The sequence below is a fragment of the Caretta caretta genome, chromosome 6 (assembly GCF_965140235.1).
Source record: "Caretta caretta isolate rCarCar2 chromosome 6, rCarCar1.hap1, whole genome shotgun sequence".
Taxonomy (NCBI): Eukaryota; Metazoa; Chordata; order Testudines; family Cheloniidae; genus Caretta; species Caretta caretta.
This window is the reverse complement of record NC_134211.1, coordinates 122904106-122922020: the sequence shown is the minus strand read 5'-3', so window position 1 is coordinate 122922020 and position 17915 is coordinate 122904106. Positions and strand designations below refer to the sequence as shown.

At 46.8% G+C, this 17915-nt stretch overlaps 1 protein-coding gene across 10 annotated transcripts in view; it reads left to right on the top strand.

Moving 5' to 3' along the window:
• The first annotated feature begins 10067 nt into the window (after window positions 1-10067).
• The window catches only part of FBXO34 (F-box protein 34), a 66975-nt gene continuing 59127 nt past the window's right edge, over window positions 10068-17915 (top strand). For 6 of the 10 annotated variants that reach the window (XM_048852431.2, XM_048852434.2, XM_048852433.2 and 3 more), the window contains exon 1: window positions 10070-10260. The gene's annotated coding sequence lies outside the window, so the exon portion shown is untranslated. The other 4 variants (XM_048852437.2, XM_048852439.2, XM_048852435.2 and 1 more) reach the window with 2 other exon arrangements.

Here is a 17915-nt window from a genome sequence, read left to right as displayed (position 1 = left end):
AGGCCCGTTGGGGACATCAGTTGGCGGCTCCTTCACGGAGCTGTGAGCAAGTACTTGGCGCGGTTCAACCCCATCCCAGATACTTGTCCCTTTTGTGGTGTGAGGGAAACCCTGGCACACATATATTTGGAGTGTGCCAGGCTGCAGCCCCTGTTCCGGCTCCTCACAAATCTTTTTATTACATTTTTGGCTGCATTTTTCCCCGCATCTTTTTATTTATGCACTCCCCATCTGTGGCCTCACAAAGTTGCGGGATCTCCTAGTTAACCTCCTCCTGGCCCTGGCTAAAATGGCCATTTATAAAACCAGAGAGAGGAGGTTGGCCGATGGAGTTTCCTGTGACTGTGGGGCCGTTTTCCGATCCTCAGTCCGTTCACGTATCCGGGCGGAGTTCCTCTGGGCGGAGTCTACCGACTCCCTTGAAGCTTTTGAGGAGCGGTGGGTGCTGTCCGAGGCTCTCTGCTTGGTGTCCCTGTCCAGCTCCCTTTGTTTTGACCCTTTAATTGGGGGAGAGAGTAAGGGACCCCAGCCCCAGCCATTGCTGCTGTGGACACCACCACCTTAGAGGGGTCCTTTCACACATGGGTGCACGTGCCCTCCCCTCCCCCTGGATTGTCCACCCCACAGCCTGCCCCTTTTGTTGGGTGCTTTCAGAGGAGGGAATTGTTGGTGACACTCGGGCGTGGCGCCAAGTAATTCGAGGGGGTGGCAGACCTTGAGAGTCGATGAAGCCCCCTCGCTCTGGACCACCAGCTAACTCGGAAGGGTGGAAGACCATGAGAGTCGAGGAAGCGCCCCGCTCTGGGCCCAGGCAAGCTTGAACACTTCCCTCCCCTGAAGCTAATGAGAAAACAATTGTGATTGGTTGCTGTGTTACACAGTGCATATACTGTTGTTTTGTTTTGTAAGTGTGTTATGCAAATAAAAAAATACCTTTTTTGCTTAAAAAAAAAAATTACTCTCCTATAGCCATCTGGCCCAACCCTGTCACAATATATATATATTATAATCTTCTTACTATATGTTCCATTCTATGCATCCAATGAAGTGGGCTGTAGCCCATGAAAGCTTATGCTCTAATAAATTTGTTAGTCTCTAAGGTGCCACAAGTCCTCCTGTTCTTTTGGCAGATACAGACTAACACGGCTGCTACTCTGAAACCTATGTTGATGTAAACTGTGCATCTTTTTGTTCATGCCCGCACTATCCACACTGGGGCAGTTAGAGTGCAACATTTTGGTGCGTTCTATAATTCACATCCCCATGATCTGCACCGCAATGCAGCATACGCATAGCCCGAGACAAATCCTCTGTTAGTATGAGGGATGATTTAGGTGATGTCCCCATAGGAGGATACACATACAGCCCCCCCAGCAATAACTAGTATACTGTACCCAGGCCCAACTCCGCCTGCACCCCCCCAGAAAACACCAAACCCTACCAAAACAAGACACTCCACTTGCAAATGCTTCTTCCCTTGGGGAAGGGATGAGAGATTAAACAGTAAGTGACATACAGTCACATCACTTAATGCATTCCTGGAAGGTGCTCAGATACTCGGACTGAGAGCTATATAAGAACATACATAGAACAGAAGCTAGTTTAACTTGATTGAAAACCCCACTTCACACCAACCTAGACACAGTTTAATACCAATAGTTCAATTTTAGCTCATCAAGTTATAGCCTAGTTGTTTTCATATGCTCATAGATTACAAGGCCAGAAGGGACAACTGTAGTCATCTAGTCTGACCTCCTGTATAACACAGGCCATAAAACTTCCCCAGAATAATTCCTACAGCAGATCTTTTACAAAAACATCCAGTCTTGATTTAAAAAGTGCCAGTGATGGACAATCCGTCACCACCCTTGATAAATTGTTCCAATGATTAATCACCCTCCCAGTGTTAAAACGCGTCTGTATTGGTACTAAATGGAATTTTCAATAGAGTTAACTTCACTGAGTTGTCTGAAGAAGAAAAAAGCACCTTTTCTCCTAGCCAATGGGCTTGTCTACACTTAAAACACCACAGTGGCACAGCTGTGCTTGTGGAGCACTGCAGTGTAGACGCTACCTCCAGCGGCAGGAGGAATTCTCCCGCCGGCACAGAATGCTGCCTCCCCAGACTGAGCAGGGGGTGGGGAGGCACAATCTAAAGGGAGGACACATAACCACCCTGCGTGTCTCCCCGCCCAGTAACCCCACCACCGTGTGCCCAGCCTGGGGCCGCCACGCTCTCCCCACCCCATGTTATCCGTGGAGGGAGAAGGGTGTTTCTGTCCTTCTCTCCCTGTGCCTCCTCCCTGCACATTTGGCTACCCTCCACAGCAGCAGGGCGGGGAGCAGGACAGAGCCACTTCTGCCTGAGAGATCCTGGCTGGTAGGCAGTGGCGGTCCACTCCCTGCCTGGGCTCGGCTGCTGGGGACAGGGCAGGGCTGAGTGAGCTGAAGCCCCCTTTTCCCCCCTGGCATGCTTGGCCTATGTCCCCAGCAGCTGAGCCCGGGGCTGCCTCCCAGCCAGGCTCTCTCAGGCAGAAGCAGCTCTGTCCTGCTCCCTGCCTGGCTGCCAGGGAGAGGGGCCAAACGTGCCGGGGGAGAGGCTCAAAAATAGAAGGATAGAGCCCCTCTCCCTCCCCACTCCCGGCAGACCAATCAGGAGGGGGGGCACTTGACCCTGTATGTCCCCCCATGCGTCGTCTCTGCCCATCGGCGTAAGTAATCCACCTCACTCACAGGCTGTAGCTAGGTCTTCTTCCATCGACCTAATGCTGTTTATATGGGGATTTCGATCGGCTTAACTATACTGCTCAGGTGGGTGGATTTTTCACACCCCTGACTGACATAGCTAAACTAATTTTCTAGTGTAGACCAGGCCAGAGCTTCATGTGTTAAAATTATTCTTCTCCCAATGCAAATGTGGCCTTTATGTATCTATTGCTCGATCAGCAGCACCTCCAGTAGTGAGGCTGGGCAGGATTGCTGCATCCAACTGGAGTACTTGTTGCACCTTAGAGACTAACCAATTTATTTGAGCATAAGCTTTCGTGAGCTACGGCTCACTTCATCGGATGCATACTGTGGAAAATACAGAAGATGTTCTTATACATACAAACCATGAAAAAATGGATGTTTACCACTACAAAAGGTTTTCTCTCCCCCCACCCCACTCTATTACAGCTATTACCAGCAGGAGAGTGGGGTGGGGGGAGAGAAAAACCTTTTGTAGTGGTAAACACCCATTTTTTCATGGTTTGTATGTATAAGAACATCTTCTGTATTTTCCACAGTATGCATCCGATGAAGTGAGCCGTAGCTCACGAAAGCTTATGCTCAAATAAATTGGTTAGTCCCTAAGGTGCCACAAGTACTCCTTTTCTTTTTGCGAATACAGACTAACACGGCTGTTACTCTGAAACCTGCATCCAACTGGTTCACAGTGAAAGCAAATTAAAAGGAGATAAGGGACTGCTCTATTTAGCAACATGCAACAAAGAAAAGCTTTGAGGAACATGACCATTAATTAAGATGGAAGCCATACAAGAGCTATAGTGACTTGGTTAATCCTATAAATACAGAGTTAAATTTCTCCAGGTCTCTGATAAGATAGGACTATTTTGTTTTATCTACTGTTCTCTCAGTGTCCAAGGCTACTGAAACGCAAAAGTGCCAGATGGCTGGGGAAGGTAAACAAATTGCAAAATCCTTCTTATATTTATCACTAAATACCCTGAATGCCCCCACTCCTCTCCCACAAAAATTATTCATTAGAAGCCAGTTTGGGACAAGTGGCATTCAGCTGTGCTTATCAGCTTGTAACAAAAAATTGGGGCTATATAGTTGCATTGCATGGCCTTTTTCTATTAGATAGGGAATCTAAATCATCTTTAGGATAACTATGCTGGTGTGAATTTGGCCTACCGGCTATAGCTGCTATGGAGACTATGACACCAGTACTAGAAATAAGGTTCCTGCTTATGCATTCATAGCATCCATCATGATCCTAGGGCCCAGTGTTTGTTGTTTGTATCCTTTCCCACCTGAATATGTGCACTAGTGGAAAGATCATGGTGCTCTTGCCAGGGTTGCTATTAGCATGCAGGTGCTGTGGTCCAAAGGATAGGGCATTGGAGTGGAATTTAAGGGTACGTCTACACTGCAATAAAAAAACCCATGGCACCAAGTCTCAGAGCCCAGATCAAATGACTTGGCCTCACAGGGCTAAAAATGGAAGCATAGATGTTGGGGTTGGGCTGGAACCTGGACTCTGAACGTCCCCCACCCCCTTTGGTGTTTCAGATCCTGGGCTCCAGGCTGAGCCTGAACATCTGTACTACAATTTTTAGCCCTGCAGTCCGAGCCCTGTGAGACTGAATTAGCTGACCTGGGCCAGCCACAGCTGTGCTGCAGGTCTTTTAGTAGCATAGACATACCCCAAAGAGACTCAAGTTCTATTTTCAACTCAGCAGCGACCTGCTCTGTGACCTTGGGCAATACACATCACCTCTCTGTTTCCTCTCCCACTGTTTGTCCATCTCATCTATTTATGTAGACTGTAAGTGTTTCAAGACAGGCACTGCTTCTCACTGAGTTTGTACAATACCTAGCACAAAGGGGCCCTGACCGTATCAAATTAGGACCCTATTTTACTACAAACTCCACTGCATAAAGGATTAGTGCAGTAAAGAATTCAGACTCTGCCTCCCTTTTAAGTTTGTGTCCTTTCTGACAGAATGCATAAGTAAATAATCTGTAATTCTTTGTTATAATGAAACAACAACTCACTACAGTACATGCAGGGGTGGCCCAACTTGCTGAGCCGCATATGATAAACTTCAGAAGTTTAAGAGCAGGGTGCACCTGGCAGGGCTCAGGGCTTCTGCCCTGTGGCCCGGTGGTGGGGCTCGGAGTTTCAGCCCCATGGGTGGACCTGCCAGGGCTCAGGGCTTCAGCAGGAATAGGGCTGAAGCCCCGAGCCCTGTCAGCTGGCAGGTGCCTCCCAGTAGGCTGAAGCCCCTAAACCCACCACCGGGCAAAAGCCCTGAGCTTTCCCCCCACCCCAGTCTGGTAGGTGGAGAATGGCGGAGTGTGGGGGAGGCTTCACAAGCCATACTTTAACTGTAAAAGAGCCACATGTGGCTTGCAAGGCACGGTTTGGCTACCCCGGTACATAGTATTTTCAATTTACTGTAAATGGTGTTTGTTTTTAAACACATTTGTAGTAAATGCTGCCACGTCCAAATAACTGGAACAGGATAGGGCAGGGGTTCTCAAACTGGGGGTTGGGATCCTTCAGAGGGTCATAAGGTTATTACATGGGGGGTTGTGAGCTGTCAGCCTCCACTCCAAACCCCGCTTTGCCCCCCACATTTATAATGGTGTTAAATTAAAAACACTATTTTATATATTTATCAGCTTTAATATCCATAGCCATTGAATCTTTATGATTAACACTAGTTTAATTGGAGCATCTAGTGCCTTGTCCTTGTTAGGATAAGGAGTGTATTTTAACATGTTAACTGATACATATTAAAATCCTAATGTAAGTTGTAGTTTTAACACATTAGCTGGTTGAGGTAAACCCTAACCTCCCTACTAGTCTCCTGCATCTTAAGCATTAAGAGGGTTTTCAATCACATGAAGCTAACATGTTTGAAAAACTACACCTTTTGGCCCCTATAGAAATGACCCAGGGCTTTGTCTCAAATAGGAAAAGTAGCTGAGTTCAGGTTGTGCTTAGTAGCTAAACAAATTTTTTCTTACAGAAGGTCTTCACTGAAGAAGTAACTTGAGTAGCTACAGTCAAGTTACCTAGCTTGAGTGACAGCAGCCGCACCACAAAACAACATTGGAGATGCTGTGTCCACTCGTATGTGGCACTAAAATTTCTGGAGGAATATTTATGGTTCTTCTTCACCAGGGCAGGGTGAAGAAGCCTGGTTCTGCTGGCTGCTGCTGCAGGACAGGCAAGGTCTTTCCTCCCCCACCTCTTCCCCTAGCATACTGGGTTCCTGCCCCTCTTCCTCTCCCTCCCTGCCGCCGATCAGCTGATGGCCCTTGTGCGGGAGGGGGAGAAGTGGAGCCGCAGTGCGCGCACTGCTCCGGGGAGGAGGTGGAGAAGAGGTGTGGACAGGGCCTTGGGGAAGTGGGGTGGAATCAGGGCATATCCCTTCCAGCCCCCTGCCATAAGTCGCTCAGGGCAGGGGGCTGGGAGCACACCCACGACCCCAGCCCACACCCCCAGCCCTGACCCCTGCACCCCCCCCACACACTCCCAACTGCCCTGACCCCTGCCCCCCCCACAACCCAGCCTCCTGCCCTGACCCCTGCACCCCCCACAACCCCAGCCCTAACTCCAGCACCCCCCACACATACCCAGCCCCCTCACACCCCATGACCTGACTCTTGCACCCCCCACATTCCCACCCCCCACCCTGAGCACCAAACGGGAGCTCCTGCACCCCCCCTCCGACCCCTCACATTCCCACCTGCATCCCTTGCACCAAATGGGAGCTGCCCAGGTAAGCACTCCACACCCAAACCCCAACCCTGAGCCTCCTCCCTCATTCTAGCTCCTGGCCAGACCCTACACCCCAACCCCCAGCCTGCTCCTTCACCCCCAGCCCTGTGCTCAGTGCACTCCCATCCTCAACTCAGTGCAGAGAGAGAGGAAGAGAATGGGCTAGAACCAAGGAGAAGGTAGGTACCCACTCTATGTGGGCAGGGCCAGGAAGCTTCATTTAAAATTAAAATTAAATTTAAAATGCTGATCTTATGCCGCCGGCCCGCTGCTAGCCTGGGGTTCCATTCACCTAGGCTGGCAGCAGGCTGAGCAGGGCCTGTGGCTGGGACCCAGACTGGCAAGGGGCTGTCAGCCGGGACCTTGGCTGGTAGGAGCCGGCGGACTGAACCCCAGATCGGCAGCGGGGTGAGTGACAGTGGGCTGAGCGGCTCAGCCTGCTGCCAGTCTGGGGTCCCAGCTGCCTGCCCCGCTCAGCCCGCTGCCAATCTGGGGTTCTGGCTGCCAACCCCTTGCCAGCCTGAGTCCCAGCCACAGGCCCTGCTCACCCTGCTGCCAGCCTAGGTGAACGGAATCCCAGGCTAGCAGCGGGCCGGCGGCGTAAGATCAGCATTTTAAATTTAATTTTAAATGAAGCTTCTTAAACATTTTGAAAACCTTATTTACTTTACATACGACAATAGTTTAGTTATATAATATATAGACTTATACAGAGAGACCTTCTAAAAAACGTTAAAATGTATTACTGGCACGAGAAACCTTAAATTAAAGTGAATAAATGAAGACTTGACACACCACTTCTGAACGGTTGCCGACCCCTGGCCTACAGGATCAGGCACCTAAGGTGAGTTTGCACAAAACACCTGAGGAGGAGGAGGAGGAGGAGGACTTCCCCTATAAACTTTAGCCTAACTGCTAAGGTACTCACCAGGATTTTTGAGACCCCAAATGCAAGACCTTTTCTGCCTGATGAGAAGGGACCTGAACACAGTCTGCCATCTCTCAGTTGGGTGCTGTAACTACTCTGTTATAGAATATTTTGATGTGGGTCTCCCTCAATTTCTCCTATTGAAGTTGTTTCACTTTAATTAAATTGATTAGTTAGGGCAGAAAGAGTTAGGATGACCATAGCTTAGTTGTTACAACATTCACCTGAGAGGTGGCAGATCCCTGTTCAACTCCCTTCTTCCCAGGTGGAGGGGAACTTGAAGGGGGAGTCTCCCATGTCCTGTGTGAATACCCTATTCACTAGGCTAAGGGTTATAAGAGAGGATCCTTGTTCTACACCCTACATTTTGTTTTAGGTCTCACAGGCACCTTGGTGGCCAAATGCCTATCTTCTTCTAGTTCATAGACTGGAAGCAGAGATTGGCCTGCAGGGAAACTCCTGACTTAAGTGCTAAATGCCATGAGTGGGTAGGGTTAGCACACCCCTGTCATCAGTAACTCCCATTGGCTAGTTTAGGCAGCTCCTCAGCTAACTTTGTGGATTCTAGCCTAAAACATCTCTCTCTCCCCATTCATTTTATAGGAGCTAGGCACCTAACTCAGAGATTGTGGAACACAGCATTGTTCTTGTGATTGTCTAGGCATGTAAAAGTTAAGTGAGGGGACTTAGGCAAGGTGACACCTATCTGGGACAATACAACAGGCTAAAAAAAAGTCTAGCTAAATTTATAAGAGGGGCTTACCATTGCAGCACTGGACCCTGTTGCTGCCTTAGTTTTCCCCTTCTGGGGTTTCTCAAAAACTGCACCCAGCCATTTGCAAGTCAATTAACTCCCTTTCTTAGGGTCTGGTTCATTAAGACATCATAAGTCAGATGGCAATTTATACCAAAACAAATCTTTCCCCACTCCACAGTTTCTTCACCCCCTTGCCAGACTCAATAGTTCTTTCCAAAGCTTAGATCTTGCTTCCTGGTGTTTCCTCAAGCCTCTGCTCCTGAACCTCACTATAGGTCATTCCAGCCAGGCATTTTCAACTGCCTGGTGTGGAGAACCCATTTCCTTCTCTTCTCTGAGCCTCGATCATCTCTGGATCCCTTATAGAAGTTTTCCTCTCGAGCTCCTTTAAGCAGGGACTATCTACTAAGGTCATTGTAGGAATCAACTACCAGACCTCACCCAAGCTTCCTTTCTCTGAGGGAGTTGGCTCTTATAGGAAGCCCACACCCCCAGGCTACCATCAGGTTATCTTGGTCAACTGACAACTGCAGGCAGAGGCAACTTGGGGGGTCACATGCCTCCACAGATTTCTGCCACGGTGGGAGTTGGACTGAGCTTGGCTGCTAAGAGGCACCTGGAGCAGGGAAAAGCGTAATTAGTCATCTCAGACTGCAGAACCAAGCCAAAATCCATTCCTTAGTGCTAGATAACTAGGCACAGGCATGGCTGTGCCCAACTCCCATAACACTCTTCGCCTGCATTCAGAGAAAGGTTGAGTTTAGATTAGTTTTAACAAGAATATGTTAGCTAACCCCAGCCTAAACTAACCACTTTTTCTAGTCTTGACAAAGCCTAGGACTGTAGTTACTTCCAAGAATCATAAAGCAACAAATCTTTCTCTGAGTTACAGCCTAAAGCTATCACAAGCAGTGCAGGAATGATATGAATAGGAGCTAATGAGCAGCACAATCAAACTGGGAAATAAGGTATTTGTCAGTATCCCCATAGCCCTATCCTTAGGGCCCTCACCTGGGATGTGAGTGTCACAGGTTTGAATCCCCACCCCCTGATTGGGGACAGAGACTTGAACTCACCTGTTCTAGGTTAGTACCCTAACCAGCTGCCTGTGGGGTGGGTTGCTCTCACTCTTTCCTGCTGAAACTGTCCCACTTCGTATAAATAATTCAGTATGTATAGGAGTAAGAAGCTGACTCTCCTCTGACTTAACCACCAAGCTATAGAGCCAACCTCTAGCCCAATGAATATTTAATTATTTATGCAAAGTGCCAGGCAGTGGGGAGGGGAAGTGCCTTGTGTCTCTCAATGCCCAACACTGAAGTGGAGCGAGCTAGTGCCCCGTGTTTTGCTTTGCCGCGGGGGGGCAAGCAGGTGTTTCCCAGTGTGTGTAATGGGCTGGGGTCCCTATGGCTGCCAGTGCATGACAATGTGTTTGTGTGTGTGTGGGAAGATTGGTGTCCACTGAGGCTCCCGGTGCCTAGCACGGGGGGAGGAGGGAGTTGATTTCTCCCGGTGCCGGGCATGGGGGTGGTGGTTTTTCCCGGTGCCTGGTACTGGGGAAGGGGGGGCTAGCAGTTCCTGGTGCCTAGCACGGGGGGACGAGACGCTGGCGGTTCCCGGTGCCTGGCACGGGGGGGGGGGTTGCTTCTCCCAGTGCCTGGCGCTGGACCGGGGGCTGGTGTCCCCGCGAGGCTCCGGGCCGGCGCCTGGCGCGGGGGGGCAGGAGGCGGCTGGCAGTTCCCGGGGCCTGGCGGGGGGGGCAGGAGGCGGCTGGCAGGTCCCGGGGCCTGGCGGGGGGGGGGCAGGAGGCGGCTGGCAGGTCCCGGGGCCTGGCGCGGGGGGGGACGGAGGGGAGCTGCCTGGGCCCCGCTCTGCAGCGCCGGCTCCGCCCCGGGCCCGGATTGGCGAGGCCGCGGCGGCTCCACCCCGAACAAGTTGGCTCCGCTGTGGGGGGATCCGGCTGTGCCGAGCGACCGGGGTCTGCTGAGCCGCCCGTCCGCCACCGGCTCCGGGCCCCCCGCTGCTCTGCGACCCAGGCGGGCCGGCGCCCTGTACCCGGTAGGGCCGCGGCTCGGGGGAGGGGCCCGGGGCCCGAGCAGCCCCGGGAGCGGGGGCTCGGGGCGGCCGGGCAGGTGGGTCCCGCTCGGGAGGCTGAAGGGGGGATCCCGGCGTGGGGCCCGCCCGGGCGGGCGCTGGAGAGGGCGCCGCGAGCAGGCCCCGGACGCAGCCGCGGTCTTTCCTGCCTGGCCGCGGCGGCGCTGGGGCCGCGAGGGGGCCGCGTCTGGGAGGGCGGTCGGGCCGGAGCCAAGCGCCAGGCAGGGGCAACCGGGCCTGGTTTGCCGGCCGCGGGCCCCGTAGGGTGGGGTCCCCCATGGCTGACTCCCCTCTGCAGCTCCCGGCTCTGCTGCTGGGGACCGGGGGGCCCTTCCTCCCCTCCCTACCACAGCCCCCGTTCGGGCTCTCCCCCTCTGCGGCCCCCCATTAGGCTCCCTTCCCCCCCCTTCCCTGCTGCAGCCATGGGCACGGGGTGCTCTTGCATGGTGTTCCATTGCCCCCCGCTGCTGCGGGGATATGGATGGGGCTCCCTGTCCCCAGCGCTGGGGGGGCTCCCGTGCCCTTCTTTGCATTTAGAAGGTCCTTCACACGATATCGGTCTACAACACACTCTGTTGTCCCTTCATAGAGGATCCACCCCCCTACAGAAGGCTGGATGTGGCTAGGACACCCGCACCCCTTATGGGGGTTCATTTCCCCTCTCTGTTGCTGGGATGCCCCCTCTGTGGGGCTTCCTGCTGTAGCCTCGTCCTCCTGCGTGCTGCAGTTATAGTGGGGCTGGGAGGACAGGTATAAGATGCTTTGGCTTCAGCTGCAGTGAAGTCATAATGTAGGGGGGTAATGCGGTCAGGCTGTGGCTGTGACTTCACTACTCTGTGCAGTAGACTAAGATGAGTCTGTGTGCCATGTCCTATAAAACTGGTAAATCTTTAACATACCTATGTGCAACATGAAAGGACTGAATCTTTTCTAAGAACACTGCCAACTGGAAATCTAATCAACTTTTAAAAGAGAGTTAAAGTTTTATACCTGTCCAGAGTTTCCTGGCCAGTTTTTGTGGTTTTACCACCCCATTTTTCTGAGGTTTTTCTCTTTTTCTCCCCTGTTGCTTTGTGAAACCTCCAAAGAAGTTTTTGTGAAGCTGAATCCAAACTGCAGTCCAAAAAATGGAACTCTGTTCACTATTAAAAACAGTTTAGATGTTACTTGTAGCAATATGTGCTCAGATGGGCATTGTATAATAACTCAAAAGGTTAAAAATACAGTTCAAGTGGATGTGATATTTTTATCCAGATGATATTGTCCCTTAAAGGTTGCACCCGAAACAATGAGTTGTAGCTTTTTGTTTAACAAAATAAAACCTAGTTTCTTCTTTACACTAAGCCCTGGTTTACATTACAGAGTTAGTTCCACGTAAGGCAGCTTTCGTCGACCTAACTAAGTTTCTACACTAAAATGTCGCTCCTGCCAATGTAACTCACACGCTACATCGACTTAATAACTCCTCCACGAGAGGCAAAGTGCTTAGGTCAATGTGGTGTCAGTGTAGATGCTGCGTTGCTTACAGTGACTGTTGCTAGCTTTCAGAAGCCGGCTCATAATGCCCCACACTGACAGTTAAATTGGTGCAAATGCTCCTGGTGAGGACGTGCACTGTCAACACAAGGAGCAGTGTGGACATGTAAAATGATTTAATTACTGCGTTGGCTGTATGTTGACGTAACTTCGGTCAACATAATTTTGTAGTGTAGACATACCCTAATTGTATGGTTAAATATAGGTGAAACATGCATATATCTGTCTGTATAATGGGGGTAATACCTCTCTCACAGAGTGTGGCAAGGCTTAATGAATATTTGTGGATCTCTTTTTGGTGCTTGGATGAAAGGTTCTATATAAACCTTTATTGTTATATTTGGGTCCCCTTCTGATATCCTTATAGGAAAACAGTAAACACTGAGGTGGCCACAGTTGTTTTGGAAGTCCCAAGTCTAAACCTCATAAAGGTCTGTGGGTATGCTAATGTTACTGCTAAACACCATGGCAGAAATACTGCTGTACTCTTTCTTTGCTAAGTGTGTACTCGGAGTCTAGGTAGTGTATCTGGATGAATGAAATGATATTGGTAAATTTGAGTAATGTGGTCATTTGTGACCAAATTAATCCAGGGTGTAACAGTTAACTTCACTGAAGTTGCAGTAGGGATATATTTGGCCCTTGGAATCTTTCAGTGTTTTGCTTCCTCCTCAATAAATGGGTAATCCTTTGCTTCAGGGACTGGGAGTGTTTTGAATGCAGTGTGTTCAGTCCTGATGGGAGGGGGAAGGGAGCGCCTTGTGTTGCTTTCCAACTGCTACATGCCTTCTCTATCGCTGAATGAAAGAGCCTCATTGACTGGTTTTGGGAGGTAATGTGTCCCGCTCTCTGCTTGAAAGGTAAATTTGTCAGAAACCAGGGCCTTTCTGAGGGAAAGAGAAGGACTATCTTTCAAACAAACGAAAGGTCCCCTCCCCCGCTGGTAATAGCTCACCTTACCTGATCACTCTTGTTACAGTGTGTATGGTAACACCCATTGTTTCATGTTCTCTGTGTATATAAATCTCCCCACTGTATTTTCCACGTAATGCATCCCATGAAGTGAGCTGTAACTCACGAAAGTTCATGCTCAAATAAATTGGTTAGTCGCTAGGGTGCCACAAGTCTTCCTTTTCTTTTTACTATCCAGAAGGTGATTGATGCCTTATCAAAAGCAGGTGGATAACAAAGACAATGTCTGTTAATTGAGTAACACTTTTCAAATTACCCTTTTTAATGAAAAAAGAAAAGGAGTACTTGTGGCACCTTAGAGACTAATCAATTTATTTGAGCATAAGCTTTCGTGAGCTACAGCTTACTTCATCGGATGCTCAAATAAATTGGTTAGTCTCTAAGGTGCCACAAGTACTCCTTTTCTTTTTGCGAATACAGACTAACACGGCTGTTACTCTGAAACCTTTTTAATGACATGCACTTAATAACTAGAAGTTGCATTTTAATATGGCTGATAAATTGAGAGCTTCTGATTTGATTTAATACCGGGGCTAGTCTTCAAATATGTTTGCATGCTCTGTGACTGAGTTGGTTCTTTCTTATGTGACTAGAGAATTATTAAAAATACTTCAGATGCACAGACTTTGTATTGTTAAAGGTAGATGAAACATTAAAACTTACTTTTGCATCAGTTCAGATATGAAAGGGATTGTGAACATATGGAGACAACTTGTCAAGCATTGAGATGCAATAGCATGTTTTATTTTCTCAGGAGTATAAAATTATTTTTGCATATTTTGTGATTCAGGAAGCCTATTGCAATGAGCTGCTAACATGTACCATAGTGTTCCGCTGGATAGAATGAGAATGGCATAATTAACTGTTTGTGATAAAACCTTATGTTATGATATTCACCTCTAGTTCAAGTGCTAGGAAGTGCTGTGCATCTGGAGCAAGAAGAACAGAGTTTTCTATCTTTGTTGTTGCTGTGAGTTCTGAGTGGCTGTGTACTGTAGCAACAGCCATGAAGTTCTGGGTGGCAACAGCTTTGTTACAAAGTACTGGCTTTAGTTTCTTTTTGCATTCCTTTGTGGCTGACATGTTAGTAGTATTCTCAATCTAGCACAATTATTGTAATAGTTGATAAGTAGCACAGAGTGTTCTACTGGTTCCCATTTCTCTCCCCCACCCCCTCTCCAAAAACCAACATTGTTGTGTGGATGTAAATATGTTCAAACTGCAGATTAGGTAGCTGGTTCCAATCAAAATATCATTGTTGTTTTTTTTGGTAAGGAGTCTTGCAAAGGTTGCTATTAAAAAGCAAGCATCAATAAGACAAATTTATAGCTGAGTCTGTTACCAAAGCCTATGATTCAATGCTGCTCTATCGTTGAAAACTTGCATATCTCCAGTTAGTAATTAAATTTGTATCTTTTCCCAAAATGTCTTCTATACAAATACAGAAAACCATTTTGTTCGTGTCTAAGACAATTTAGGGCTTTTCTGGTCACTGGATTTAATGTTCAAGTCTTTAGAAACTGATTTTGGGTTACAAAACGAGGAAGTTTGTCTGTAACCTGCAAGGTACCTTTCACTAACATTATGTGCTGCACAGAAAACTGTTGATTTATTTTTGCTGTATATAATAGTGAAATTTAAACTTGTTTTAAAACACCATTTTGAGCCTTTTTGCTCAGCTTTAATGTTCAAAGGTCAGTGCAGCTGAGACTTGCTCATTTCTGTGAATATTGCTCTTGTTAAAACATGATTAATGAGATTAGGAGAATTGCCACAAGTAGCAGAATCTGGCTGCAGTTCTGGAATTAGCATATGTTTCTTTTCTTCCTCCCTCTGTCATTTCCACCAAAGAATCTTACCTCTTTCTGTTGTGGTAGGGGAAAAATCTGCTGTACCATTTGCTATTCCTACTGTCTATGTGATTACAAAATTAATCCTCACACACACTCACTTTTCTCTGAAGTTCAACCATGTCTTTCAGTGGGCATTCTAGTGACTATTAAATACTCTTGAAGAGTGAAAACATACTAGTCTTATCTTACACAGAAATGTTTGCGCTGATTGGAACCAGAAAACTTGGGGAAAACTAAAAAATTGAATGTAATATGCTTTTTATGTCAGGAGGATTAAAAAAAAATCAACAAATGCAGGGGGTGCGGTTAGTTGTAAAATAATGGGTTTAGGTGATCTTGAAATTGAATTTCTGCCAGGGAAAATCTTACTGTTCTAATTTATTACTCTATACTCCTGTTTGTAGGGCTTGGAAGCTAATGTATGCTTGCTTTGCTGCAAGCCAGGAGAACATTAGTGATTAAAAATTTAGCAGGTGCTGTGGTTCACTTAACTACTTGTTCTTTCATCATTTAGGTCATACCACACACTTATGTTTCTAAGAGTCTGTCTAGCTTTTTCATTCTTAAAAGTCAAATTCTCTTGTGCAAACTACCATAGTGTCTATATAACTGATTTGTTAAGAACTGGGTTATGCAGAGTAAATTACTCAGTATTATTCTCAAGCTTCCCCTAACCTTTGGGAATCTCCTTTTTTATTTCTCAGCTACTGTTCCCCTTTCTCCCCCCGCCCTGCCCTGGTAGGCAGATCCTCATTCCTGTAGCTTCTCTGACTTTGGAAATCCAGTGCTTTCTGTTGGTTGAACTGAGATAAATGCACCCCACTGTCCAGCAATTAAGTATGAGACATACATAGTCTCAAGGATCCTCACTTGATTTTGTTGTGTCTGAAGCAGCATTTTATGTGCAAATGCTCTTATTGTTTCAGGCAGGATTTTAAAGCCACCCAGAAAAATTCTGTCAGTATTGTTTTATCCAGTATGCCATTTAACTGGTCTGTTAATATTCATGATTCTAGTTTTGCTCAGTATGTCTTTTTAAAAAAAATTTATAACTTCTGTCTTGGGGGTCTTTTTACTAGAAGACTTTATTTAAAATATGGAATCCTCTTCTGGACTACATGAAGTCACTTAACCCATCTTGAAATGTGTAGACTGTGTTGCAGTTTGTTTCCACTTCCTTTAACACCTCCCCTTCTATTTCTTGTTTCATGTGTATTGGTAAAAGGTGAAAAAAAACATGTTTTGTAGTAGATGCCTCATCTTCTCTCAGAGGGGGTTGGATTCTGAAACTGTAGCTTACTAACTTCATTTTGCTGCATCTGTTGCTATCTTGTAACTGGAAAAAATAAAACCAAATCAAAATAAGTCTGCCTTAAGCTAGGCTGTCCATTAAGGAGGGTCTGCCTTCACTGCATAAGTAATACTCAAGATGTTCTAGAATTGTTAGCAATACAAGAGAGTGACTAACTGGGTTTTATGCAAGATGGGTGGAGTACAAAAGTGCATCCAGGTGACATTATATATTCAGATCTTTTCCTGCATGAAATATGCATTTTTATCAATTAACATTTCACAGTCTCTTATTTCATATATAATGTTGGTAAGAGGAATACTGCTTGTCATACATAGATAACAGATGCAGAGTTTGTTCTTTGAGTCAACGTGGATTGTTTCATCTAACTATCCTCTTTAAAAGGTGGGTGAGAGAATGTATTTTATTGAGCCAACTTCTGTTGATAAGAGAGAGGAGCTTTTGAGCTTACACAGTTCTCTTCTTCAGGTGACCTTCAGCTCTGTGTGAACTCGAAAGCTTGTCTCAGAGAAATTAAATTCAGGATGTAGAATGTAGAGCAAATATCTTGATTGAGGTCGCAAAGAAAGTTGCAGTCAGCATCCAAAGCAGTGCCACAGAAGGGCTGCTGCGGGGCTTTTGGCTTAAAAGAAGGCTGTATAATGTAAGGTTGTGAGGCATCAGTGACAGATCAGTAGTGAGACTGAAGACTCCAAGTTGAAAAACATAGTAAGAGGACCAAAAAAGTGCCACCATGGCAAAACAACAAAGTAAAAGAAGCAGCTAGAGGCAAAAAGGCATCCCTGAAAAACCGGAAGCTAAATCCTATTGAAGAAAATAGAAAGGAGCATAAACTCTGGTAAGTCAAGTGCAAAAGTATAATTAGGCAAGCCAAAAAATAATTTGAAGAACAACTAGTCAAAGACTCAAAAAATAACAGCATTTTTTTTTTAAGTACATGAGAAGGAGGAAGCCTGCTAAACAATCAATGGGGCCACTGGATGATCGAGGTGCTAAAGGAGCACGCAAGGACAATAAGGCCATTGCGGAGAAACTAAATGAATTCTTTGCATCAGTCTTCACTGCAGAGGATGTGAGGGAGATTCCCACACCAGAGCCATTCTTTTTAGGTGATGAATCTGAGGCACTGTTCCAGATTGAGGTGGTGTTAGAGGAGGTTTTGGAACAAATTGTTTAATTAAACAGTAATAAGTCGTCAGGACCAGATGGTATTCACCCAAGAGTTCTGAAAGAACTCAAATGTGAAATTGCAGAGCTACTATCTGTGGTGTGTAAAGTATCATTTAAATCAGCTTCTGTACCACATGACTGGATGATAGCTAATGTGACACCAATTTTAAAAAAAGCTCCAGAAGTGATCCTGGTAATTACAGGCTGGTAAACCTAACTTCAGTAGGAGGCAAATTGGTTGAAACTACAGTGAAGAACAGAATTATCAGACACATAGATGAACACTATTTGTTGGGGAAGAGTCAACATGGCTTTTGTAAAGGGAAATCATGCCTCACGAATCTATTAAAATTCTTTGAGGAGGGTCAACAAACATGTGGACAAGGGAGATCCAGTGGATATAGTGTACTTAGACTTTCAAAAAGCCTTTGACAAGGTCCCTCACCAGAGGCTCTTAATCTAAGTAAGCAATCATGGGAAGGTCCTCTCATGGATCAGTAACTGGTCAAAAGATAAGAAACAAAAAGTAGGAATAAAGGGTGAGTTTTCAGAATGCAGAGAAGTAGTGTCCCCCTGGAGTCTGTACTGGTACAGGTGCTGTTCAACATATTCATAAATTATCTGAAAAAAGGGGTAAACAGGTGGCAAAATTTGCAGATGATACAAAACTAGTCAAAATAGTTATGTCCAAAACAGATTGCAAAGAGTTACAAAGGTGTCTTGCAAATCGGGGTGACTGGGCAACAATATGGCAGATGAAATTCAATGCTGATAAA